We start from the raw sequence: 27,421 nt of genomic DNA on the forward strand, positions 1-27,421 counted from the left end.
AGCAACTAAACAACAACAACAATAAAGCAGCTTACTAACGTCAATCTCTTAAAATATATGGAACAGGAAATCAATGGTAATCTATTAGACTAACTGGTACACAATGTGTTGGTGGTTTGGGACAGCACTGGCACTTAAAATACAATAGTATCTGTAATTTGAGTTTTGGCACAAATTCTTGAGTTAATTTTTAATTTCCAAATGCCACGATTCCATTAGTTTATCAAGAATAACCAAAAAAGGGGGACTTCCCTGGAGGTCCAGTGGTTAAGACTCTGTGCTTCCAATGCAGGAGTGGGGAACTAAGAGCCCACATGCCTCATGGTGTGGTCAAATTAAAAAAAAAGAATAACCAATAAAACCCACGAATCACCTAGCTGATAGCATTAAGACTAACATAGATTAATTAAAACTAATCTATGGGAATGATGCTAACATTCCCATAGATTGTAATGAGGATTCAGGTAAAAGAGCTAGGTGAGAACATGCAAGACCAGTACAACCTGGGTTTTTTTCCTGATGTATCAGCATTCTATAAACTATCATTTAAGATGTACTGAATTAGATAAGAACCATGGAGAAAATAGTTAAAAAAAAAATTCTTGCCTCGATTTTTCTCCATATTCAAGGTAAAGGGGGCTTTGGGCCCAATTGATGCAACATTGCCTCCGTCCTCCCTTTCCTGTTTCACATTCTGACACAGCCAAGCCTGGAACGTAATCTGACACCTCCCTGATGCTAGTGGACTGCTTCCAGGATGATAATTTAGTTTTCATTCTTCATGTGCTCTGTAAAACCACCTACTGCTAGAAAAGCTCTTTGACGTGTTCTTCACTCTAAGAACAAATGAAAATGGCATTTTGAAAAAAAAAAAAAAAAACGAAGCCAGAACAAAGAAGTCAGAAACATGATACTGAGAGGTCAGGCACTTATCTGCACTGCAAGTGCCTCAAAGAACTTAGCAATTTAACCACTAGTTTCCTCCTGAGACTTGACTGTCACAAGAGATCCTTACATTTCCAATGGCATTCAACAGAATTCTCTCCCCTTTCAGTGAGGCCAGCGGCAGAAGGTTACTGGATATTTGTTCTTTCTCAGACTCAGAGATTCCTTTGTGAGCAATGTTGGACGGAGAAAGAGCTCAAAAGCGAGTGGACATAGGAAGACAAAAGGGACAGGACTACAGGTACCTGTGACACTTGTTTCCATTTTGAGCTGTGGCCGGTGGCAGAGTAGAAGGCCAGTCTTTCATGGATGTAGCAACATGGCGCCCAAGTCCCTTATTCCAGCTCTTGGTAAACACTGCTATAGAGTAACAAGGGACCTCAGGGAACATATAAGAAAGAGATACTGCATTCTCAACCTCCAGGTGGTTCCAGTCTTCTTCAGGTGACAAGTTTTACGTATGTTAACTCCAGTCTTGTCCTCACTTCCTCCAAAACTCCGCCCAAAATTCTCCTGCAGGCAGCCTTACTGACCAATTGCTCATGCCTCAACTCTGTGTTCCCTACAAGACTCATATCCTCCCCTTTCACACAACTGGAACTTGGCAGAAGTGTTCTTTGGTTAATTCCTGTGTGCTCAGGCCAACTGATTTGTCAGTATCACGAGGATAGGGTTTTGGTCTTCTCTTTCCTTTGTGTCTGCTCACAGTAATTAGCTCTGTAGCTTAAGCATAATAAACACTCACTGGCCAGCCAATTCCAACTCCTCCTGCTCAGATACCATTCCAAGTGTTCTGAGTCCTGGCTCTCCCCAGAAGAATAAGTTCCTAGAGGTTCCTCTTCCTGAGAAGATCTCAAGGTTTTCATGCTACCTTTGTTTCCCAACAGAGGAACATGTTCTCAACCTACAAAATATACAACCAACGATGAAGTCCATAACATCACAGAAGATGTCAAAGGAAGATCTCAGAGGAAGAAGTTGGAAAAGAATTCAGTGCCTTGGGGGCTAGACCTCTGTTTATCATCAAAACAGGACAAGTCACTTCTTCACAGTTCATGCCATCCACTACCTCATGAGCACCAGCTAAGAACAACAGCAGGTCCTAATTCACAGTGTCCACATTTTGTTGTTGTTATATGAGCTGGTAATTCAACCCACAACTAAGGAATCTGCTGCACCGCATTCTACCTCTTTCTTCACATATTCTGTTTCCCCCTCTACTATGCACTTCTGCAGTGCGTAGAAACCGGAAAACCAGAAGTGAGTTCTCCTTTCCCATCCCTACACACATACTTTCTGTCTCTCTCATTTCTACAGGAAAAACAGCAGCAGAAAGAACAATCTGACTCAGATGGGTTTAAGGGGCACAAGGCCAAGCAGTGCTGATACATGTGGTCTACATCTCAACTAAGTGCCAGTGATTTTATTTTCTGAGTTAGCACTGCTAAGAAGAATGACTATTTTTAATAATGACTGCTTTGATCGCTTTCTTAAATCTGTGCTGAAAAATAAAAGGTGGGCTAAGGTGGGAGAGGTAACCTTTATTATATTTTAAAGCTTACAAACACTCACATAGGTATCACAAGAATAGACAGAGTGAATCCTGTCACCTTTTTCCTGCTTCTTATAATATCTCCAACAAATCCTTGGGTATTCTGACTATTGCATTCTTCATAATCCAAGGGATAAGAAAAATAAAGCTGAATGCTCAGCAAGCCCCTTCTAACCCCCCACCCCTCGTCCCCATCTGCTGTTAATGTCAGCCAGACCACCAGATCTACCAGCTATGAGGCTGGCTTAGTCTCACTCGGGGCTCTCAGTTCACACGGCACCTCCTCCACGATGCCCACCCAGATTGCCCTATCTAAAGCAGCCTCCCCGACTCCTCTATTACATGAACATGGTTCACCTCTATCCACAGCTCTCATCACGGCAAGAAATGATCATCTTTATTCTTGAGTAACTAGGCCGCTGTTCATAGTTCCTCTTTAGAATGTAAGATCCATGAGAGCAGGGGCCTTGAAGTGCTCACCAGTGTATCCTCAATATCTGGTCGGTGCCCAGGATTAGCACTGATAGGAGAAAGGTGAGCTGAATGAGCAAATAGCTCTCCTTAGGGATGATTCTTGGTTTCCATTCTTTCTTACACATTTCAGAACTTTTTTTCCCTCCAACATAGAGGCCTGCCCTCCTTGCACACAAATCAATTATAAGTAAATCTGATGTGATTCCCTAGAATTCACACATTTGATGCTCCATCATTTTAGCCATAATGACAGTTTGAATATTAGTGAAAAAGATGTGGATTCAGATGCTTAGTGCAAGTGTCTTCCCATCTTGGCAATGGGGAAATGGAAAAATGTCACTCTGGTGCATTCCACATTGTATTTCCATTCAAATAGGAAAACTTTAGAAAGTCTGAGGACTAACTTAGATTTAAATTTAATATAACTATTTTAAAACAGCAGCTATAATATTTTCAGTGCATTCACACTTCATTTATATACAGTGCTTTCATTTCTACTTATAAATGTTTAGTATGAAATAAATTGACATGTACACACTGCTATATTTAAAATAAAATGCCTTTCCATGAAAAAAAAAAAAAGTTCACCATCAGAAAATCAAGCAAAAATACACTAATGTTCAAAAAAACTGAAGTGAGTAAAATACATCCCACTATTTCTGATCCCAGTTAAATGAGCTAGGAAATAAAGGCCACTGGCAATTGTATGCTGGGGCTCAAGTGGCCAGTGCACATGCGAACAAAAGCACGTCTACTACGTGTGTTAAATGCAGACACCATAGGACATTTGCAGGGTATCCTAGGGGAAAAAAAGGATATACAACATTATAATATTAATGTCATTATTTTAAAGCATTTTTCCAGTATGTCAAATATTTCCCTGTACTTAAAAAAATGAACATTGCTATTAAGGTAACAAATCTAGCGATCTCTGCCAAGTGCAGGGTGAACACGAGCTACCTACAAAATATACAACCAACGATGAAGTCCATAACATCGCAGAAAATTTCAGAGGTGAGAGAAAAAGCTATTATTTTCCTAATAATCATAATTCTGTTGCTAGCTATGGAATTGTTGACTTTGGAGCACTCCTCAATTAAATTAACCCGTGAGTCAAAAATTATCATCTTGGTAGCTATGTGGTATTCTTCAAATCTCAAATCCCTTGCTTAAGTTTGCTTTTCTGAAAAGCACTTACCTGCCTCTCTGGGTTGTTATAAGAATTAGGAATCCTGGAGCCCAAAGAGTCAAAGTATGGCCAGCTAACAGCACAATGGAAATGGGCTCGACTTAGTTACCATGGATACCTCAGACATAAAGGATTCCTATTGGAGGTATTCATCAGCAACCACTAGCACAAAATCCCACATGCTGCCTGGACCTAAATATGGTCATAAATGTTTACTGCGCATACATAAGACCCATGGAACTAAGACTGCAGAGCTGTGGTGGGGGAAACCGTGTTTCTTTCCTTCAGTGGATTTGAGTATCCCATTTTCCATCTGGAGAAGCGAGTTTTGTTTTGCAATTAGCTCTACAGAATAGAGCCTTTCTGTTGCATTACTGAAACTGTTCAGCCAGTCTTAGATGCGAAGTCTACTACGGGTCAGAGAGACTGTGGTGGGCACAGATCCTGGCATTCTGACCCTTATGATCCTATTCATGTGAAAACCCTTCAGACCTTTTCTTGTGAATGAGTCCCAAATTACAACTCAGTTCCTCATCATCTGATCCGTGCAAAGGATATCATCTTGGCGGGCCCTTTTTTTTTTTGTCTTTGAAATCTAATGATCCTGAAAGCTAAGGCTGTCAGTTTAATCAACAACACCCCAGGGACATTTCTCTCTTCTTTACATTCACATCTGCCTCAGAAAGGAAGGTGCAATCAACTGCTGGCGCCAGGACTTGCACTTGTGCCCATTTTGCTCACCAGTATCAGTAAACCAACAAAACTGCTCCATTCTGCAAAGCTAATTGCACAAGAGAATTTAACTTTTCCAGATGGAAAAAGGGATGTCATAGATAGGAGTTAATGATCTGGCCTCCAAAAGGATTCTCCTTGGTCTCATTCCCTTGCTGTCTTTGAGCGCTGATGGTATCACCAGGATGCAGGGCTCACTGCTGTCTGCGGTGTGCTCATTTCAGTGAGTCTGTGGAGAACTTAAAGACCATGAGCTGAGCTTGGGTGAGGAAGGGGCCAGGGAGTCATACAGACGTCCTGTTCATGGTGCAACCACTGGGCCATAAACCATCCCTAGCAGCCTATTTCATCTCCTTTGTGTGTAATGCTCCCATATTCCCTTTCTTCTCCACTTTCTGCACCACCTCCTTTTTTTCCATCACTTTTCTTTTTCCACGTTTTCTAGTGATCTTTATCCACAGTCATGGCTTCACTTACTACCACAAATAGCCCTCGTATCTTTATCTGTGGCTCAGCTTCCTTTCTCAAACGTCATCCATACATGACAAGGATATGATTATTTCATCTCTACTTGGAACTTATCTAAACCCACTCTTCTCCTTCCTGGGTTTTTTGTCTTTTAGCTATGGGCATATGGCCACCCTCCAAGAAGCACTAGACTCATGCTTCTGGTCCTTTACACTTACCGCCTTCTAAATGTTTGAAGCACATGAGATTTCTAACAACCGGCTTCTGTTTTGTACAACCAGAAGATTAACTATTTGAAAACAGTATTTTAAATGCACTTTCAGGAATAGTTTTTCTTCACTTCTTATGTAACATAAAAATGTGAAAGTACTTCAAATACTTAAGCCTATTGGTAGTCATGGTGGTGGTGGGCTCCCCAGGTGGCCCAGTGGTAAAGAATTTGCCTGTCAATGCAAGAGATGCAAGTTCAATCCCTGAGTCAGGAAGATCCCCTGGAGTAGGAAATGGCAACCTGCCCCAGTAATCTTGCCTGGAAAATTCCATGGACAGAGGAGCCTGGCAGGCTACAGACCATGGGGTTGTAAAGAGTTGGACATGACCAACTTGGATACCACATGGTCATGATAGGGATTGTGGGAAGCAGGGAGAGAAGTGGGTAGAGAAAAAGCTATTTTCTGTTGTTTGAAGTTGTATAGGGTGTGCATATGTGTTTTGGTAAGTTTCTTGCAAGAGTCTGAGAAAAAGTAAACATATCCAATGCTTATTCTTTTGTTACCACCCTTTACAATCTAAAGTCTCATTGTGCAGTTAGGAACATGCCCATGCAAAATTTTTAAATGTCAATTAATTAAATTTTAAAGAATTGTCTATTCAGAAAATAGTTGCAATATTTCTTTACTGAATTTACTCTTAAGATTTTACCATTTTGTTTACCATGGACATATAAGATGCTTAAATCAAATATACAGAAATCTAGAAGACAGTCAAAAGGTACAAACTTCCAGTGATAAGTCATGAGCATGTACTTACAGCATAGCAATTATAGTTAATGATAGATGTTAACTAGATTTATTATGGTGATCCTTTTGCAATATACACCAACACTGAATCATTATGCAATACACCTGAAACTAATATAATGTTATATGTCAGTTGTACCTTTTAAAATTACAATATAATTTTTAAAAACAAAACTAATTTATTTTCTAAATTCAGTGTACCATATATATACAGAAAAAGGATTAAAAACAATAAGTATATTCACATATAAATTTTGCCACATGCAACTTTCTTTTGTCCATCCCAATCAACAAGTGTTACTTCTTTAAATGATCTTTTAAAAGTCACTCAAACACATTTTTTTGGTTTTTATTTGGAGGAAAATTCCCCCAAACAGACACAGCTCTCTCCAGAAGTGCAGAAGAGTAGGCTACCATGTTATCAATCTTGTTTGGCAGTTTCATCTTAGACTGTGTCCCTGAACTAAACTTATAAACTTAGCAAGATTTTCTACATTTTGTTATCTTTGCAGGTATTTTTCTGACATCTGCTTCTAAGTCTACTCTCTACTTTGTAATCTCACTGAATGCAGTGGTGGAGCTAATGTCACTTATATTTATGTCTCTAAGTATTGGATCCAAGAGATTAATAGCAGCGGTAATTCCTCTGAGTACTATAATTAATGGCATAAACTGTGGAAATACTTGGGAAAAAAAAGCTTCCAATTACACAGTTTTAAGAAATCATCTTTGGGGAATGACCTAAGTTGCCCAGCCATAAGCATTTTAAATTTTATTCAACAAATATGTATTAAGCAACTACTGTATACCCCTGTCCTGGGTTTTAAAGAAAATGCAAAACACGTGGTAGCTCTTCTCAAAGAGTATAAAACTGCTAAACAGAGATGGGAATTATTCAAAAAGTCTCAGTACAAAGGAAAATGGATCATGCTTTAAGCAAGGCACTAACAATGTATGTTCATATTCAGGGGTGAGACAGCCCACTTTTGACCAGGAGAGTCAGGGGTTACTTCATAAAAGAGTCGTGTCTAGACTGGACGTGGAAGGCTGGAGAAGATTTTCAGCAGCTGGACATGCGAGAAAGAGATTCCAGTCAAAGTGAAGGTGAGAAAGTGTCTGCCTTGTTCGTGGAATAGGAAGCTTATTCACTTGGCTACATGTATGTGAGGAAAAAAACAGAGCTCAATAGTTCTATTTATGAGACTTGAAAAATTTATAATTGATTCAGGAGCTATTGGCAGTTCCCAAACAGAGGAATGACCCGATAGAGAAGTGACATGAAAGAAAAATCTGGAAGTAACTGAAGAGCACAAATGCAACAAGATTAGGAGAGGCACAAACTGCGTGTGTGTGTGTGTGTGTGTGTGTGTATAAAATTTAGGCAGACTGTAGGCAAGGGGATTATAGGATTTACCCTCCCAAGCTGGACACCTTGGAGACTGGCAGGGGTCCTACTGGTAGTTACACTGGAACAGGCAGCATAAACTGAAACTGTACTGAAAAAAAACCATGACATACAATCACCTTAATTCTGAGGCACTAGTGTGGTATTTTAAGAGGTAATGGTGTTATACCTTATAAACTACCCCATTTAAAACAGTTTGAAAGTTTCCAACCCTTTTCTAAATAAAATCACACTCTTTTGTAATACCTCCCATCTCAAAGCCATAAAGTCCTTCAGGAAAATCCGTAAATGGCTTACTCCTGGTTAATGCTGGATCGTGAGCTGTCTGTTCCCTATAACACAGAAAACTCTGGTTCTTTCTACTCTGTAAGCCCTTAGAGGAGATGAAATGGACTGTTTTCTTTTTAAAAAAAATGTTTGGCTGCACCACGAGGCATGTGGGATCTTAGTTCTTCAACCAGGGATTGAACCAGCACCGCTTATAGTGGAGGAGTAGTATCTCAGCCACTGTACAATCAAGGAAGTCCCAGGACTACGCTTTCTTGGTCTCTATACTTTCTCCAGGTCTATGCACAGAGGCCTCTCGATTTTGTCATCTCGAACTAGGCAAGAGACCAAAGGCAGAATATGGCAAAGTTGAGGTTGGAGGGCATTAAGGTCCCCTCCAGGGGAAAAAGACACAACAGAATTGATATGCAGAGTACACCATGAGAAACGATGGACTGGATGAAGCACAAGCTGGAATCAAGATTGCTGGGAGAAATACCAATAACCTCAGATATGCAGATGACACCACCCTTATGGCAGAAAGTGAAGATGAACTAAAGAGTCTCTTGATGAAAGTGAAAGAGTGAAAAAGTTGGCTTGAAGCTCAACATTCAGAAAACTAAGATCATGGCATCTGATCCCATGACTTCATGGCAAACAGATGGGGAAACAATGGAAACAGTGACAGATTTTATTTTGGGGGGCTCCAAAATCACTGTAGATGGTAACTGCAGCCATGAAATTAAAAGATGCTTCTTCCTTGGAAGAAATGTTATGACCAACCTAGACAGCATATTAAAAAGTAGAGACATTACTTTGCCAACAAAGGTCTGTCTAGTCAAAGCTATGGTTTTTCCAGTAGTCACATATGGATGTGAGAGTTGGACTACAAAGAAAGCTGAGTGCTGACGAATTGATGCTTTTGAACTGAGGTGTTGGAGAAGACTCTTGAGAGTCCCTCAGACTGCAAGGAGATCCAACCAGTCCATCCTAAAGGAAATCAATCCCGAATATTCACTGGAAGGACAGATACTGAAGCTAAAGCTCCAATACTCTGGCCATCTGATGTAAAGAACTGACTCATTGGAAAAGACCCTGATGCTGCGAAAGACTGAAGGTGGGAGGAGAAGGGGATGACAGAGGATGAGATGGTTGGATGGCATCACCAACTCAATGAGCATGAGTTTGAGTAAGCTCTGGGAGTTGGTGATGGACAGGGAAGCCTGGTGTGCTGCAGTCCATGGAGTCGCAAAAAGCTGGACATGACTGAGCAACTGAACTAAACTGCACTAAAGGTAAAAAGGACAGATAATGGAGGCAAGGCAAAGATATAATGGATCCAAGATGACTGCACTGACCAATACAGTAGTCACTAGCCATGTGAAGCTATCTAAACTTCAATTAGTTAAAATGAAATAAAACCAAATATTTAGTTCTTCAAATGCACCAGCTACATTTCAATTGTTCAAGCAGCCACATGTGGCTAGTAACTTCCATATTGGATGGCACAGATACAGAACATTAACAGTTCCATCAGCGCAGAATATTCTATTTGGCATTGCTGCTCCAGAAGAACTGGGAGAATCCTAGCACCTTCAACAAAAGTGAAAGAAAGCAAAGGAATAGTCAGAGAGGCAAAGCGGCATCTATGCTTTCTGTAGATGGCAAAAGTTGAGGAGATGGTGAGAGAAGCAGAATGGGGAGATGTAAAGACCTCTGACAAAGTAGGCTCAAGAAAATCTGAGCACAAATGAGTCTACCAACATGAACAATGACTTGTAGGCTACAAGCAAATTTGAAGAAGTGGGACAGGAAATTGCGGGCCAAATAGGACAGGACTTCTTAGCTTGATTCCTATTGCTTTTAGTGCACATCTGTGTCCTGCAATATTTCAAATTCCCCACTGAGTCTGGCCTACATCGGAGGTTTGACAAACACAGAGAGTCACTAACAGGTGAGACAGGTAAAAACGGCCCACAGGCTCACGCCTGCATGATGCTGACCACATTTCTCCATCAGGGCAAGGATGGCAATATTCCAGGATTGTTCAGGTTCTCCCTTTTATAACTTTTAAGAATGTTTCTAGGTTGGCTCTGCTAATAACTGAGATGAAAAACAGTGCCAGATGATTAAGATCAGAAGGAAAAATACAAAAAAAGGCTACTTTTTAAAAAGAGAAAGGAGCATGGAAAGCGGCATTTTGACACTTTGGCTTCATTTTTAAGAGTTTTTTGTGTGTTTTTTGTATTAAAGGGTTTCCCATAGTTGCAATATTTAATATAGATTTTTTAAAAACCCTGCAGTGCTGAAAAACTAAGTTGTGCATTGTTGTCTCATGGATTCACTATGGAAAAGTATAAATATAAGCCTGTCTCTTATACAAATGACAGCAAAAAAAAAAAAAAAAAATCAAAGCAGCACAGCAATTTATTACAGGGCTTAAAATGTTTTCTTTCAGTGTTTCATTCTAAAAGAAAAAGTATTATCACAAAAATGGAAAATGAACTCTTATTTTTTTTTCCTTTCAGCCCATGTGTGAAACCTGAATATTATTTGAAGTTGATAACAGAAACTGATGTTTTCAAATATGTCAGTGGAACACAATACTTTGAAGCCTTGAACCAACGTAGAAATTAAGGAGTCAATTTTTTTTTTTTGAGCAGGAAAGGTAGAGAACTGTATAACTCCAGTTATAAAACATATGGAATACTAAAGGATGATTCAAACAGTCTGACTTACAATTGTATGTATACACAGTCATTTTCTCGAATTAGTACATACCATTGGAAACTGCATCAACCCATAAAAGTAACTCATACGCCTATTATGTTTTTCCATTTTAAGCTTGTAATAGCAGTAACGACCTCAGCAAAAGACATTTCCTCGGAATTAATGGCTGGCTGGGAGGCAGAGCCAAGGGCCACTGGTTCCTCCCAGCTGGTCATTAATCCTCAGGAAATGCCTGCACCTCCATCATTATTGCTAAAGCACCATTATAGAAAATTCTCACAGTTCTAATATATGGAAATTTGAGGCTATTTTGCAAGCCCATGGTATTCATGTTAGTTAATAGGCCACCACTGAGCACAGAGGACGTAATTATCAAAACGACAGAAGGGAAAATGTTGTTCTCCTAGGTCTGTAAGATTATAGGAAATGGGGACTAGCCTTATGGGAAGAAGTCAATTTGAAGCTAAAAGACATTAATTTAAAGAGAGATTTGGAATCACATATATAAAAGTTAATAAAAGACACAGCATAAAAAACAGCATACATTCCCATTACTTGCTTTAAAAAAGACTTTTTAAAAAAATGTACAAATTAAGGTTATATGGACATTTCCTCCAAGATCGATCAAATAATGCTAAAGAGAATGAGGTCAGGAAGAATGTTTATGAACACAAATGACTGTATTCAACAAGGGAAGTTCAGGGGAATGCAAACAGTGGAGAGTGCTGACTGCAGGTAGGATTTCTTTCTTTTTAATTTCTACTTAAAAATTGTACACACACCATGAAATATCTTGAGCATACATTCTGTTCTAGACTTTATTACCACAAAATAATTTTTGAAAAATTTGTTTTTTGTTTTTATTTTTTTAAATCTTAGCTAGAGGCTTTAGCACATGCAAACAAGCATCTAACAACTGAAGGTAAGACTAAAGTACTACACAAATACAGTGCTAATGTTCTGTGACACAGTTTTCAATTCTTTACAAAAAACTTTTATTGGCTTCCAGGCTAAACTGAAAATTAGGTGTTTTCAGGTCTATTCATTCCCTCCTTTAAATAAACAGGACCCAACAAATGGTTTCAAAGTGGGGAATTAATCCAATAATCACACCCAAAACAGTCTATAAATCTTTTTAATGTGTTATTGTAACAAACTACAAATATTGGATATGATGCTTTACACTTAATGAAACTCACTACAGTTCTCATGGTGTGTTACAAAGCCTGCCTAGTTCTAAATATGGTTTGGAAGCTAAGTAGACCTATTATGGATTGAACTGTGATCCCTTTCAAAGATGCTGAAGTTCTAACTCTTTGTGCATCTATGGGGAAACAGGGTCTTTGTATATGTGATCAAGTTAAGCTGGGGTCATTAGGGTGGGCCGTAATCAAAGATGGGGCTCCCCCAGTGGCGCTTTTTCATTTGTAGTGGTAAAGAAACCACCTGCCAATGCAGGAGACCTAAGAGACTTGGGTTCGATCCCTGGGTTGGGAAGATTCCCTGGAGGAGGGTATGGCAACCCACTTCAGTATTCTTGCCCGGAGAATCCCATGGACAGAGGAGCCTGGCGGGCTACAGTCCCTAGGGTTGCAAAGAGTTGGACATGGCTGAAGCAACTTAAACACAACACAATCAAAGATGACTGGTGTTCTTTCAAGAGAAGAGACATGAGAACACACAGGAAGACAACAGAAGGAGAGACTGGAGCGATGCAGCTAGAAGTCAAGAACATCAAGAGTTCCCAGTAGCACCAGAAGCCAAGGAAGTGGCATGGAACACAGTGTCTCCTAGAGCCTTCAGATAGAGCATGGCTCTACTTTTTTTGGACGTTTGGTTGCCAGAACCATTAGAGAATAAATCTGTGTTGTGTTAAGGCACCGAGGTTCACGCTCCTTTGTCACGGCAGCCCTAGGAAACGAACACAGGACCTGAAGGAAGAGGTGGCGCCACAGGACTGTCAACACTACAAATGGAAAACCAAGACAAGACTGGTGGGGTGACAGGAAGCTGCTCCCTGCAGTGAAAAAGCAATGGACTAGGAATCAGGAAACCTGGTTCTCGTCCCAGCTAACGAGGTTGTGTGACCCTGAGCTGGACACTTAATTGTTCTCAGCTTTCATACTGTCACCTGCAGAACATGAGAGAATTCAATTATTTAATCTCGAAGTCTAGGGTTACTGACGCGCAGATAAAGCAGCAGACAGACCAACATTTTCATACTTACAAAAATCACTCTTCGGGCATTGCTTTGACAAGGTCTCAGTGACAGACAACAGGACACAGGACCGCTGGCTCTCGTTTGCCACTTCCATGGTCACACCAGCGGTTTCTACCACATTTATTTGGTTCAAGTCAGGTCCAAAGAACTTTGCTATGGAAGTAATAGTAGCCTGTCCTGATACTCTTTTATAGCACTTTCTTTTTAATACATAGTTTTTCTGCCTGTCCAAGATTTTCAAAATGTCTCCATCTGATTCAAAAGTAAGCCTGTGTTTAGACAAGATGATTGTTACCACCCAAAATAAAGGATGTCACTTGCAAACCATGATTTTTTAATTTCACTTTGCCAATAGGAAAAGTACTCATCCAGAGAAGAAAACAAGCACTTTATATGCTGTGACTTAGTTGGGATTTAGGATCCAATAGGACAGTGGCAATAAATATAGTACATGTGTTCTCTAAATGGTTGCCATAGTGATCAGATTTACAGCTTTTTGCTCATTGGTTTTCATGTCCAAACATCCGCATCATCACCATAAATTCTGGTCATCTAATCAAACACTCAGATTCCAGGAGTGACTAGTGTAACATAACAGACCTTCATCATTCAGAAATTTTCATATTTACAGTTGGAGCTATTTACAAATCCAGTTTTTCTCAGATTGGAGTATAGGATACTTAGCTGGTGAGGCATCCTGTCCATCTGCCTACTGTTTGCATCTCAGTTTAGCTTTGCTCTGTGTGTGTGTGTGTGACAGGTCCAATCTGTTTTAAAATTAGGGAATGTAATGCTATTGTGAGGCTTCTTAGGTGGGCACAGTGGTAAAGAATCTGCCTGCAATGCAAAAGACCCGGGTTCAATCCCTGGGTTGGGAAGATCCCCTGGAGAAGGAAATAGCTACCCACTCCAGTATTCTTGCTTGGAGAATTCCATGGACAGAGGAGCCTGGTGGGCTATAGTCCGTGGGGTCACAAGCAGTTGGACACGACTGAGCACACAAGTGCACACACACATACACACCTTATTGTGGCATTCTCAAGTGTATATATTCCTACAGGTCTCACGATAATGGGATTCTACTATAGTTCATTGTGGAGACTGGGCCAGATAGGCAAAGTGCAATTAACAGGACATCTCCCCCAGTGAATATCTGTGTGAAGCAAGGTTCTAGGGGTGGGTGGGGGGAAGTATTTATCCACAACCTCAGGTCTCTGGAGACATGTTTCAGTATAACTTACTAGGGCAAACAGGTACTCACGTCAGCCTGTTGTTTGTGGCCTGGGGAAAAGCAGGTGTGTTACACTCCTGGGCCAACTCTTTGCTTCCTGGCCTCTGAAATTGGCAGAACTCTTAATACAGTACAAAAGCGTAAGTTACTCCAGGCAAGTAGTTAGCTGTGTGCCAAGCCCACCTATGATTCTGTCTGGGCCAGCCAGCCCTTTCTAATGAGGGAATGTGAAAGAGTAACTACACAGCCACAGACAGGAGCCACGGGCCAGATTTCCACTCTCCACCTCCCTACAGTCACACAGAGTTCCTGTGTGTTTAGGAGAGAAGACACATCTCCATGTCTGTCATCACCGGATGTGCTGAAAACTCTCAAGCAACTGACAGTCTTCAGAAAGAATACCTCTGGTGGTGGATACAGGAATCCGCACAGGTGGTAAAACTGTACAAAGCTGAAAACACACACATACATACACAACTGTGTTCACACAGAGCTGGAGGAATCTGGGGGGAATGTACTCATACAATATCCTAGCTGGGACATTGTACTACAGTTTCACAAAATGCCACTGTTGAGGGGGAAATTCGACAACCTGAGAGAGGAATTTTTCTGTATAATTTCTTGTAACTGCATGTGAATCTGAAATTAAAAAGTTAAAAAGAAAAATAAGAATATATTTTCTAAAATTTAAGGTTAAGGAGGAAAAAAAGAAGAAAAGGGGTCTAATTTTTCTACCCAGAGAAAGAGCAAGAAAGAAATTTTTTATTTTAAAAATATCTGTAAATGTGTAAAGCTGTCAAAAGCTTCCTTTCCAGTTTGATATTTTCCCTATTTAGAAATTTGGAAGCAAATGAGGGGGGCCTTCCTTCTGATCTTTTTTTGGGGGGCACAGAGTGAGGTCAGTAAAATGTGGAACACCAAGAGTCTCAAAACATGTACCCCCATCAGCTATTTTTCATTCTGAATGCTTTCAAATGTCACAATATTATACATAGTTTATCAATTTTGCATTAAGCTAAAACTCATTAATCCCGTAAGAGGTCTTTTTATGATTCATGAGAAGCCGTGCTGTAAACCAGTGCAGCCATCTTCTTAGACTTACATTCCCTCACGACTGCCTCAGCTTTCTCCGTGGATTTTAACTGGGGAGTCAGATGCTATGGTGGTGTTCTCAAATTTGGATATTCCTATTTGAGAACCAGGGAGAGACAGGAAAAGTAGCTAAATTTATTGAGCGCTCACGATGTGCCAAGCACTGTGTATTGAGCTGCCGAGACCAGGAAGGGTGGGACCTGTGTGTGGTGAGGGTACAGGCTCATGCCCCAGACATGACATCACACCACCACTCTGCCCACTCAGAATCTCTGACTTTGGAGGCCAGAAACGATTACATGATTCAATGGCTAAGGTCACAGACAGCCATGGGAGAAAGGACTCCAGGAAGGCAGCATGTACAAACCCGAAAAGGACAGCTGGATCACTGTGGCTAGTTTTCTTAGACTCTCGAGTCATTTAAGTAATCAACAGGGATATTTAACCAAATTCCACTCTCTAGTACCCAAACTTAAGCACATTCCGTTCCATAATTAAACCTGACACCAAACTGAATTGAGGTAACAGAACAAAAAGATGAATCCAAATACAAATATGGGGAAAAGCTTTTGATTAACTACAAACTCTTAACTGTATATTCGATAGATTTAAACAATGAAACCAACAAAACATGTAAATATTTACTTAAATGTGGCTATCTCCTCTACTGCCCAGGTTCCCTCTAACTTCCAAGGTCACTTAGATTCTGAGCAGTCCCAGAAGTCCTAAAGTTCTCTTCTTACTCAGATGTGTTTGACCACACTGTTATTCCACTCGGAACTTCGCAGTGGCTATCTTAAGTCTCAGAATCCTCTCCATAATTGTCCATCGCTGCAGAGATCTCTGCTGCTCATTTCCCCCCTCCTGGGTCATGTCATCTCTTTATTACACCTGGCCCTGTCTTTATGCACCTAACTCTGCTTATTGATTCAGCCTCTCTGTACACAAACTCAAGCCCTGTAATGTTGGAACTGTTTTAATATGTGTCTGTCATACATCTTTGAAAGTTGTCAGTTTTAGCCTTCCAACCCTAAGAGCTGATGAAAGTGGAAACAGAAAAAGAGTAAATGTCCTGTAATTGCTCTGCAGGATAAGGGTGAGGCTGAGTTCAGAGACCTATGTTTTAAAAGTTACATAAGTAACAAGACCAATTTCTTTCACCCTATTGTAAAGTATTAAATTTCTTACTTGCTGATTACACTTACGGCTATCATTTTATGATTGTGTGGTGCTTGGTGACTCATAAATGACTTTTTTAATCCTCACTCCAATCCAGTGAGGAAGGTAGAGAAGATAGAATTATCATCCCCATCTTACATATGGGCAAATGGACTCAAGGATGTTAAGTGACTTGTCCAAGGTCATACAGCTAGAAATTCATTAAGTTGGAAAAGAAGTCTGAGAGGCTTTTCATTGCAGACCTTGCTCTACTACCATACCATCTGAAGTCTTGTTTAGAACCATGGTTGTGTGTGTGCATGCTTAGTCATGTCTGCCCATGTCTATCTCTTTGTGACCCCAAGGTCTACAGCCTGCCAGGCTTCTCTGTCCATGGAATTTTTCAGGCAAGAAATACTGGAGGGGGTTGCCATTACCTCCTCCAGAGCATCTTCCCAACAAGGCATCAAAGCCCCCACTCCTGTGTCTCTTGCATTGGCAGGCAGATTCTTTACCACCAAGCCACCTGATCACCAGAACCATGATCAATGGGTTGGAAAAAAGAACACTGTCAGAAAGACCCGGGAATGTTATCACGCAAAATGAAAAAGCTGACAATAAAATTTTACAGATTTTAACAATAACAATACAAGATACCACATTTTGAGGCTTTACCAGGAATCGGACATGTTAGCTAAAACTGCAAGAGAAGGATGATCAGCCTCACTTTACAAAAGAAGAAATTCAGGATCAGAGAGGTAACAACGGCCTAAGGTTAGTAAGAGATAAGACCCAGACTCAAACCCAAATCTGTTAGGACCCAACGTGTGCACACTTTCTGCTACTCCAAGTAGGAAGGTTTATTTTGAAAAAGGACATACCAGATGTTCTCTATCACCATTAGGAACAAGACAAGAGGAAATGAACTGAAAACCGTATAAGGAGAAATTTAGGTTGAACGTCTTAAGACCTTCCTGTCACAGGCGGAGTGATTAAACTTGCACGCCATTACCAAGGGTCCTCAAGAAATCTCCTTTCTAGATGGCTTTTTCACATACGTAAGTTCTCCCAAAGAGACTTTCATGACTGTAAGGAAATCAGTCTAAACATTTTCTCAAAAAATTCATGAGAAGATAAAACCATAAAATAGGACACCTAAATTTTCACGCAGATTCAAAAAGCTGTGTTTGCCTTATGGATATAAAACGTCAGCTTCTCACATGGGGGTCTAAAATCTTATCATAACATATTACTTAAAACAATAGCAAATAGTGCTGAATACACACCATATTTTAATAATCTCAGGCAGAAAATTCTTTATTCATTAAAAAAAAAACTGTCAGTCACAAGGGAATTCTTCATACTGTGACCATGTATGGCCAAGTTCTCTCACACTATACAATCTATATATTAATATGATGTATGCAATTAATAGGAAACCATGTGTTGCCAAAGAGTATGATATGAATGAGTTCTCTGTGAATACTAAGGAATCCTTGAGAGGTTTTGACAATGCAAGTAAGGTAACAGAGATATTTTGTTTCTATAATTTCTAAAAAGGGTCCCAATTGATCAACACTGAGATTAGGGATTTAACAGCAAAGCAGACTGGTTATGCATTAGACAAAGTTGCCATTTTTCTGCTTATAATATTATAGAGTTCAAACAATTCTGTGTAGCTCATCAGCTGCCTGAATATCATGCAAACAATACACAAAATCCTAAGCCTGGCTGATTCATTGGTCAATTTTAATGCCTACAAAAGAAGTAGATTACCACTGGAGGAAGAGCATGACCAAATGAAAATACAGACTTAATAAATCATTGTTTTGGTTTGATAGCCTGGAAATGAGCACTCTAAATGGCAAATCCAAATGGAAAGTCAGTAAACTCTATACCACTTCTCTGAAAAGAATTATAGGGATGTGAATTAGGGTAGGGAATGAGTTCATTTTCATCCAATCCATATGGGAAATATATGGTCCAAAGATAAGAAAGGACATGGAAGGATATAAAAATTAAACATAACCTACTCCTAGAAGAGAAATGGAAAGTTGAGTAAGAGTGCAGGAGAATGAAATGTTATGGGATTTCATAAGTGGTACGAAAAGTCCAGTGGTATGAGAAGCACTACTCACCAAATGCCAGTCTCTCAAGAGAATGGGGGGGCCACAGAGATGGTCATTTGTACTTGCAGTTCCACCCCAGATCTACCAACTGAGAGTGAGCCAGGTCTGCAAATTATGCTTCATCAAAATGCATTAGGGAATTTGTGTGTGTGTGCTCAGCTGTGTCTGATTCTTTGCAACCCTGCAGACTGTAGCTCACCAGGCTCCTCTTTCCATGGGATTTCCTAGGCAAGACAGTGGAGTGGGTTACCATTTTCTACTCCAGGGTATCTTCCCGACCCAGGGATGGAACCTAAGTTTCTTCTGTCCCCTGTATTGGTGGGTGGATTCTTTACTACTATGCCACCTGGGAAGTCCATTAGGGAATTTAAAGACCATTAAAGTTGGGCCATCTGAGAGGACAATGGCAGGAAAGAAAATGTATTTTCTTACTGAGATTCTGTAATGAAGAAATTAGATTCTGGGATCAACTTCAGACACACACTGGGGGATATACGTCTTCTCTGATGTCAGAATCATTTGAAACAGAATGATAAAAGACTGCAAAACAAATGGTATTTGATATAGAATAGTATCAGCTATAATCTTTACAATTCCCTGCTCCTCCATACCTCCCTGGGTGTTGGTGCTTCCTGCAATAGGGTGCTCCCTCAAGACTGAAAATATTTGGATTGTCTAGAAACTTGGCCGACCTGCACTTCCTTTATTGGTAATGTTAATGCTTAAACTTCTAAGTTATGTGATATTGCTACCTATGTTATTTCAACTGTGAAGTCCTTATGCCCACGGTGATGTAAACCTAGGGCATTAGATTTCCCCCCAGTGAATCCCTAGCTATAAACCCCACTGCTATATGTGTCACTTTAAGTGCTTCAAAACAGCCTTAAAATAATTCAAAGAAACAGTTATCAACTGATTCTCCTCATCTTTATTTGCAGGTTAGTACTAAAAATCAGGAGGGAAGGAAATGGGAGACAGACAATGAAAATGAGTTCATGTAGAAAAAAAATCCGAAACTATCTTTGAAAATTATCTTGTGACGTTTTGCCAATAAAGCTCTTTTCTGTTTTTCTGATGATCCAAAGCTGTGACAAAAAATTCTTTTAAGGTAGAGTGCCAGAGTCTATTTTGGAAAGCAGAATGCTATTTCCAGGGGTGAGCGAATGGAAACATTAATATAGAGCAAGGCGTTCAAAGTCTGCATTGGGCCTGGCTGATAGTGGCTCACAGCGTACTTCTTAAGTGGAAAGGCATAGGCTGGAATTCAAAATCATGATAAACACTGCTTTGATGCCTACAGGTTGTACTTTTAACCCTTGTGTGGGCTCTCCAAAAATACAAATCCTCTGATTAAAGAAGGAACTCAATTCAGATCCACACTTATTACTGGAAACAAAAACTGAAAGGCCATGCTTTATGCACACTAATGAAATACTATCATTCTGTTCACCAGACATTTATTCAGTCTTGCTATGGACCTGAAACTATACTAACATCTATGCTTATGATCTATTGAGTGCTTGTCTCTTGACGAATACAAATTTTTGAAGGCTTCTCATTTAATTCTTACGAAACAATCCTAAGGGATGAGAACTATTATTAACCTCTGTTTTGCACCCAGGGAGACTGGGCTGGTGACAATGAGCAACTTGCCTTGATAAGCTGATAAGGGAACCAGGCAGTCTGAGCTCTTAATCACTTTGCTGAATTCCTTCCTATGTCCTAGGTGCTGAGGGTAAAAAGATAACTACAATGTGCTCGCTACCCTCCCAGAGCTAATTTTTAAATACAAATGGTAGCACGATTCTGAAACATTAAAATATATAATCAAGTCTTTTACCACCTAGTGATCTTTAAATTATTTGATAAATATAAATTAAATTCTTTTTGCAAGAACAAAGAGAGAAAACTAGATGAATGTATGCTAGAATGGCAGCTCAAGAGGATTACTCTGGTCTTTCTGTTTCCCTTTCTCCTTTTCTTTTCGGAGCCTGTATCTGACTATTTAATACCTATCTTTTTATTGTTGTTGTTTAGTTTGTAAGTCGTGTCTGACTTTTTTGCGACCCCATGGACTGAAGCCTGCCAGGCTCCTCTGTCCATGGGATTTCCCAGGCAAGAATACTGAAGTGGGCTGTCATTTTCTTTTCCAGGGAATCCTCCCAACCCACAGACTGAACCCGAGTCTCCTTGCAATAGCACGTGAATTCTTTACCACTGAGCCACCAGGGAAGCCCACCTAAGTATTTTAAGTCTAACTTAACTACATATAGGCTTCTCAGCTATTAGCTTCTCAGCTAATCCCACTCCAGTATTCTTTCCTGGAAAATCCCATGGACAGAGGAGCCTGGAGACTACAGTCCAAGGGGTCGTAAAGAGTCAGACATGACTGAGCACACATGTAACTAAATATAACTGAACTATTTTAATAAATCATACATCTGATATTAGCCTGGATATGTGCTGTGGTGATAATGAGAATATAACTCTGAGCCCACCAGTACAACTAATTCACAAATTATATATATATATATATATAGTTAAATTCAAAGCAACATAATCACTTCTATGGAAGGTCTCTTTAATTCGAAAGAGCTCAAAATATTTGAAATCTGGGCTTTCATTTACCCGCACGATATCTGAAGCACAGAGCAGTGATCTAATGAGCTGGCATCAGGTTTCCTATTTGGTTGCGAGCACCCCAAAGGCAGCCTCCACCAATTTTGTTGGCCTCTACATTCCCAGGACCTAGCACAAGCCCTGATCCATAATATTGCCAGAAGACTTTGTTAGACAAACGGAAAGTCATAAAGTCAACAGGTCTCAGAACTGAAGCCCTAGAGTTTAAATGGTCAAGCCAAGAAAGACAAAAGCAAACAAACAAGTGAACCAAAGTGCTTAAGTTTCTTCTCTATTCACACTGTTTGTCTTACATGCTGAGCCTTCTGCACAATATTATGTTCAAAGAGACACTCGAAGTGCATTTTTTGGCTTAATACAGTGAAACCACAGCACAATGTGACGACACGGCTTCCCCTGGTCATAGAGGTAGGGTGAGCTCTATGATCTTCTAACATCCCAACAGGGTGCCTCCTGCTGCATAAGGTAATCTCCATTAATGCACTCAGCAGGTGGTGCTAGTGGTAAAGAACCTGCCTGCCAATGCAAGAGACGTAACAGACACAGGTTCGATTCCTAAGTCGGGAAGATCCCCTGGAGAAGGAAATGGCAACCCGCTCCAGTATTCTTGTCTGAGAAACCCCATGGAGAGAGGAGCCTGGCGGGATTCAGTCCATACAGTCGCAAAATCCAAGAGTAGACAGTGCAATTCCTCTGTCTTTGAACAGGGACAAAGCCTTGCTAAACCAAGCCTGATCTGCAGCCACTCATCAGTACTAAGGAAAAACAAAAAAGAGACTTCACTTCCAACAGCATTCTGAAAAAGATATTTTACTTCGAAAATTATGAGAATGAAAATTACAAAGTTTTATAAATGTATTATAAGAATGAATAATGAATAAAAAATAAATTTCAATGTCATAGCTGCACTGAATTTACCCCTGAGGACAGGGTTTGGGGGTGGCTTGGATGTATCAAATCGACAGGTAATCTGAAAACCCTATGTCTGTCATTACTCCCAGCCTCCTTCCCTCCAAGCCTTTTACCAGAGTTGAACCCTGTTCCCAGGCCTGCCCTGCATCTGGTGGAGGCGCTAATGAGCAGTGAAATGGCCAAAGGGCAGGCAGCAGAGGGGAGCAGGAAAAACACCACAAAAAAGGGAACAGGAGGCTGAACCTTCTACAAAATCAACAATCAGTCCCTGGATAATAGTGCTGGTAGTAGTAATAAAGGTTTTTATATTTTGCAACTCAAAATGCTTGACAGTCATTAATTATGGATAGACCATTCCTAGTTAAATGGGAGAAAAAGGATTGAGTACATTGAGCAACCTGCCCAAAGGTACATAGCTCATGAAAACCATCTTTACCTATGTCCAGAAAAGAAACAGTAGGTTTGATTAAATACCACTAGATTGACATTTTGCCAAAAATAGTGAAATATTTGTGTCAAGTATGGAAGAGTTTAGAATCAAGAACTCCTTGGTTAAAAAAAAAAAACAAACCAACCCTGAAAAACAGATTCCACTCTTTAACAGAGAACAAAAACATTCTCTTGACATATGGAGTAATATTTTTACCTATATCTTACCTTGTTGAAAATATATATATGGCATATTAGTGTCATTTATACATGACAGGAGGGTTTCCAGTGTTTTAGAAATATTTACTGCCATCCATAAAAACTCAGATTTGGGGAAACATAAGTAAATAAGTGTATGATAGTAGAGATAAAGTCTTTAATACATTTACTGTCATATAAAATGATCACTGAATTTCATAGCACCTGCCATTTAATTAGAGTGAAACTGAGATAACTACCTTGGCCAAAATTTCACTGATCTGATTATTTGGGTGGAGAAATGGGACATTTATTTTAACTGCCTCCTGTCTATAATCTGCCACTCAGCCACAAGTGGATAACATATTCTTCCTGGATCATAGTTTAATAAAACCGCATGGCCGCTGTGGTAGAATCATTTGAGCAGTGGACCCAAAGGTCAATGTCTGAATAATCCTGAATGGTCAGCAGCTGGTAGAAGCCAGTCATGCCAAAATGAACTGGATGACCAAGAAGAGCTAGTTATCAATCTCTTTGTTAAAAATATCATTAACTGAAAAATTAAGAACAGGACTTCAGTACTGAAACAAGCAAAAAAGAGACTGGATCAGAATACTAATGATCAAATCCAATTCTTCCATTCTGAGCATGATTTATTTATTAGTGTTTTCATTATTTAATCTTGTAATTTAAAATAAGCATTTTAGGGAATTTTGCAATAAGTTATTTAAAAAGAAAGTTAATTTAAATCACTTTGCCCCCACAGAGTTCTGTTATGGTTTGCCAAAAAAACTAAACTCCAATTTTATTACAAAATACTGCAAAGAAGGTAGTTTCAGAAAATATAGTTTACCAATACTGAACACCTTATAAGCATCAGAAAATTTGTATTATAATTATTGAGCATATGTCAAAAACTCATGTGTTTTAGAGGAAGCATCTCTAGGTTTTTAAAGCATGTTGTTTTTACATGTTCAAATGAAAAATGGTTTTATCTTCACGTACTCCATTAATAGATGGTTTTTGATGTTCTATCAAAGTCATTTCTTTCCCTCAGTAAAATGTTACAATTATTTGCAATATGCATTATTGGATATTTCTTTCTAATCATAGAAGAAATATTTTCAGTTTAAACAAGCAAGTATTAAATTACAAGTGGCTAAAAGTTTAAAAAAAAGTAAGAAACATCTGGAGGGAAAAAATAATGGAAATGAAAACCCAATGTTTTCAACAGTAGATTTCCAGGTTCTTCAATACATCAATGCTTGGAATGTTTAGAAGAAACCCAAAGAGTTTCAATCAGTCTAGTTGTAATAGGTTTTACTCTGATTTAGTTCCTCCCACTTGATTTTAAAATCATAATTTAAGTTTCTAGATTTCTACAAACTCAGAAAAACAAAAGCTCTTGCCACCTATCTAGAATGTTTGACTAACAAATGAAATTACATCACTTTCTCGTGATTACAAGTTCTTTTATAAAAGAAAGACAACTGTCTCTCAAAAGAGACGGAATGGAAATGCATATTTTTAAATCAACATACCGCACACCCCATTACCAAAAGAAGAGAATCAGCAATCTGAGAAAACAGCTGGGGTTTGTTAGTAACTTTCTAGTGACCAATTGAAGTTAAGCTTCAGCATCTGGTACTTGGGTCAATTTCTAGGTCAATTTCAGTATCTCCAGAATGATTTTTTTTCCCTTTACAAACCATTAATTCATATTGGGGAATATTTCCCTCCCGTTGTTAATTTCCTTTCTCATAAAGATACTCTGAAAACAAAACACCTAAAAACATCCCTGGTTCCCACTGATTTATTCTTTATTATTTTGTCCTTGCTTCTTTTCCTCCAGAAGCACTAGCTGCTTCACAAAGCAACATCTGGATGGAGCATTTCATACACAAGGTTAACATCTTTATTATTGCCATGTATTCTTGAGCCTTAGCTCCACTCTCTAAAACTTTTGCCAAATATTTTCCATCAGTAAATCAATTGTGTGATGGGCTCCTTTCTAAGGCCAAAATGAAGAAATACAAATAAACACGAAATGCCTAGTTTCACCTGGCAAAAGGATTGACTAACAGATACCTAAATAGGTTCTAAGAAGCCAGAACAGCTCTGCATGTGCCTATTGAGGCAAACAGCAGAAATTCTACTTTCTGAATTGATGAACAACATATGACATCAAACCTCTAGATTAGCAGGCTTATAAGCTGCAATTTAAATTATTTTCCCTAACTATAAGTAGATTTAAAATGTAATTTAGTATTATTTATAAGCTATTCTTAAACTTGATGATATTCAGCAGCTATATTAAAGACACCACAAAGGGTCCCTGGTGAGTTTGATACATAATTGTCACCTCAGTCCATGTGTAACTATAGGCAGCTATAAGTAATTAGGGTTTAGGCTGTCTGTAATATCTACATGAAAGTGTAGAGTGGAATTAATTATAATGTTGAACATTTATTGAGTACTTACTATATGCCAGACCTTCTATTAAGCCCTTTACATCAAGACCCTATTTAATCCTCACACAACTCTATAAGAAATGTACCACTCTTGCAATCTTTTTAAAGAGGAGGAAACTGGACCTTTCAAACTGAAAACAGAACTACTATATGACTCAGCAATCCCACTCCTGGGTATTTTTCAAAAATATAAAAAATAAATGAAAACACTAATTCAAAAAGATACATGTACCCCAATGTTCACAGCAGCATTATTTATAATAGTCAAGATACGGAAGCAACCTAAGTGCCCATCAACAGACAAATGGATTAAGATGTGTGATATATATAAAATGATGGAATATTACTCAGCCCTAAAATAGAAAATTTTGCAGGTTATTGCATTAAGTGGAATAGGGAAAGAGACAAAAGACAAACACTGTATGATATCACTTACACATGGAATCTAAAAAATAAAACTAGTGATTGTAACAAAAAAGAATTAGACCAATACACATAGAGAATAGGGGCTCCTAGTGGGGAGAAGGTATGCGGGAGGGGCAAGAGAAAGGTAGGTGATTAAGAGGTACAAAATACTGTGACTAAAACAACCTACAGAGATAGACAGTACAACATAGGGAATATAGCCAATATTTTATGATAACTGTTAAGTGAAATATAATCTTTAAAAATTGTGAATCAGCATGTTATATACCTGAAACAATGACCTAAAATTAAATAATCTTTTAAATTAGAAGATTAGTTAATCACATATTTAAAATAATCTTTAAAGTGTTTTTTAAAAGGTCATGTAATTTGCTCCAAATTCCAGTGAATCAAGTGATGGACCAGAATTTGAACCCAAGCCACCTGAATCCAAATCCTGAGCTCCTGGCTCAAGAGACCAGTAGAAAAGTCAGGTCCCACTTCTCTCTCCTTCCTTTACCTCTCACTTCCTCCATACCCAAAAGATGTGAAAGTCCAAAACAGCTCATCAGAATAATGGATCTGAAATCTGATTCAAACTTACAAAAAAAAAAAAAAAGAAGGCAAAGGGGAATAAAATAAACAGAATAAGTGAGCTTAAACAAAGTCTAGCTAGTTGTCACTGGATTAGTCAACACTCCATCCCCTAAAGAGCCAAGACTGGCACAAATTCTGCTTCTACAGCCACGTACTTTTGGTTAATCGACTTTGGAGTAACCTACCAAGTACTGATTCCAATCATATTGGATGAGAGGGTTACACTGTACATATCTTCTTCCAGGCCTGTTACAGGACACTATAAAATGTACAAGATTTCTTTTTAAAAGCAAAAGAACTTTTAAAACAAAACAAATGAGGAGAATAAAAGGGGAGCAATTTGTCTTTTAGGTCCTGTACCTAGTAAATCCTGTCAGTTCAAAAACATAGCTCTAATACAGGGAAATCAGTGAATGACACTGTTGGAAAAAATTGAGCTTACTATAAAGTACAAGGCTTATTTCCTATGGAAAATGCAATAATTTATTTCTTTAGTACAAGCTCTCCAGTAAAGAATGCCCTTGAACTCAATGCCTTGCTGTGACCGGCCATGCACACTCTACCCAACAGAATATATATGAGCAAAGAGGAAACACGCTGTCAAGAAAAAAAAATACACAATTTCCTTCTATTTCCTTTTCTAAGTAGAACAACTCTTCTTTAGGGAACAAATCAGGGTCTTGTAACAATTCACTACACAATATTTTCCATTCTCACAGCCAGTAAAAATCAGAAACCAGGAAGGGTCAATGAGGATGGCCCAATTATTCCCAGAAAGGCAGGGGCTTTTGTGGTGGGCACTTCACATGGGCTCCTTATCCAGCCTGAATATCAGGTGCCTGGAATCCAGATCTCCCTCAAATAAGCAAGAATCCATTGAGAAAATAAAAACATGTAGGTCCTTTAATTATTACATATTTTATTCCAGCTTGGCTGAAACACTGGCTGTGTGAGAATGAGTAGTGGGAAATAAAGGCATAAAGGGAGGTGGGTATAGACTGTGGGGACTTCAAAGAGCTAGGGAAGGTTGTAATCAGTTCAGTGGCCAGCTCTGGATCCAGGGGGAGTTTCCATGAAGATCAGTGATGTGAGTATACCCTATGCAGGTTAACTGGAAAACACAGGAGAGCCGAAGGTAGAAAAGGTAGGAAGGCCAC

At 39.2% G+C, this 27,421-nt stretch overlaps 1 protein-coding gene and 1 long non-coding RNA gene across 2 annotated transcripts in view; one reads left to right on the plus strand and one right to left on the minus strand.

The window, feature by feature from the left end:
- Positions 1 to 13,326, plus strand: part of LOC147371898 (uncharacterized) — a 30,060-nt gene extending 16,734 nt beyond the window's left edge. Inside the window, exons 2-3 of the long non-coding RNA XR_015163826.1 lie at positions 7,348 to 7,483; positions 10,580 to 13,326. This is a non-coding gene — a long non-coding RNA (uncharacterized LOC147371898). The remainder of the gene's footprint in view (positions 1 to 7,347; positions 7,484 to 10,579) is intronic.
- HMGA2 (high mobility group AT-hook 2) overlaps positions 1 to 27,421 on the minus strand; it is a 146,572-nt gene that overhangs the window by 101,052 nt on the left and 18,099 nt on the right. The gene's annotated exons all lie outside the window — the stretch shown is intronic.

This window comes from Bos grunniens, chromosome 5, assembly GCF_055505025.1.
Source record: "Bos grunniens cultivar Pamir isolate PY7600 chromosome 5, Bosgru_T2T1.0, whole genome shotgun sequence".
Classification (NCBI taxonomy): Eukaryota; Metazoa; Chordata; class Mammalia; order Artiodactyla; family Bovidae; genus Bos; species Bos grunniens.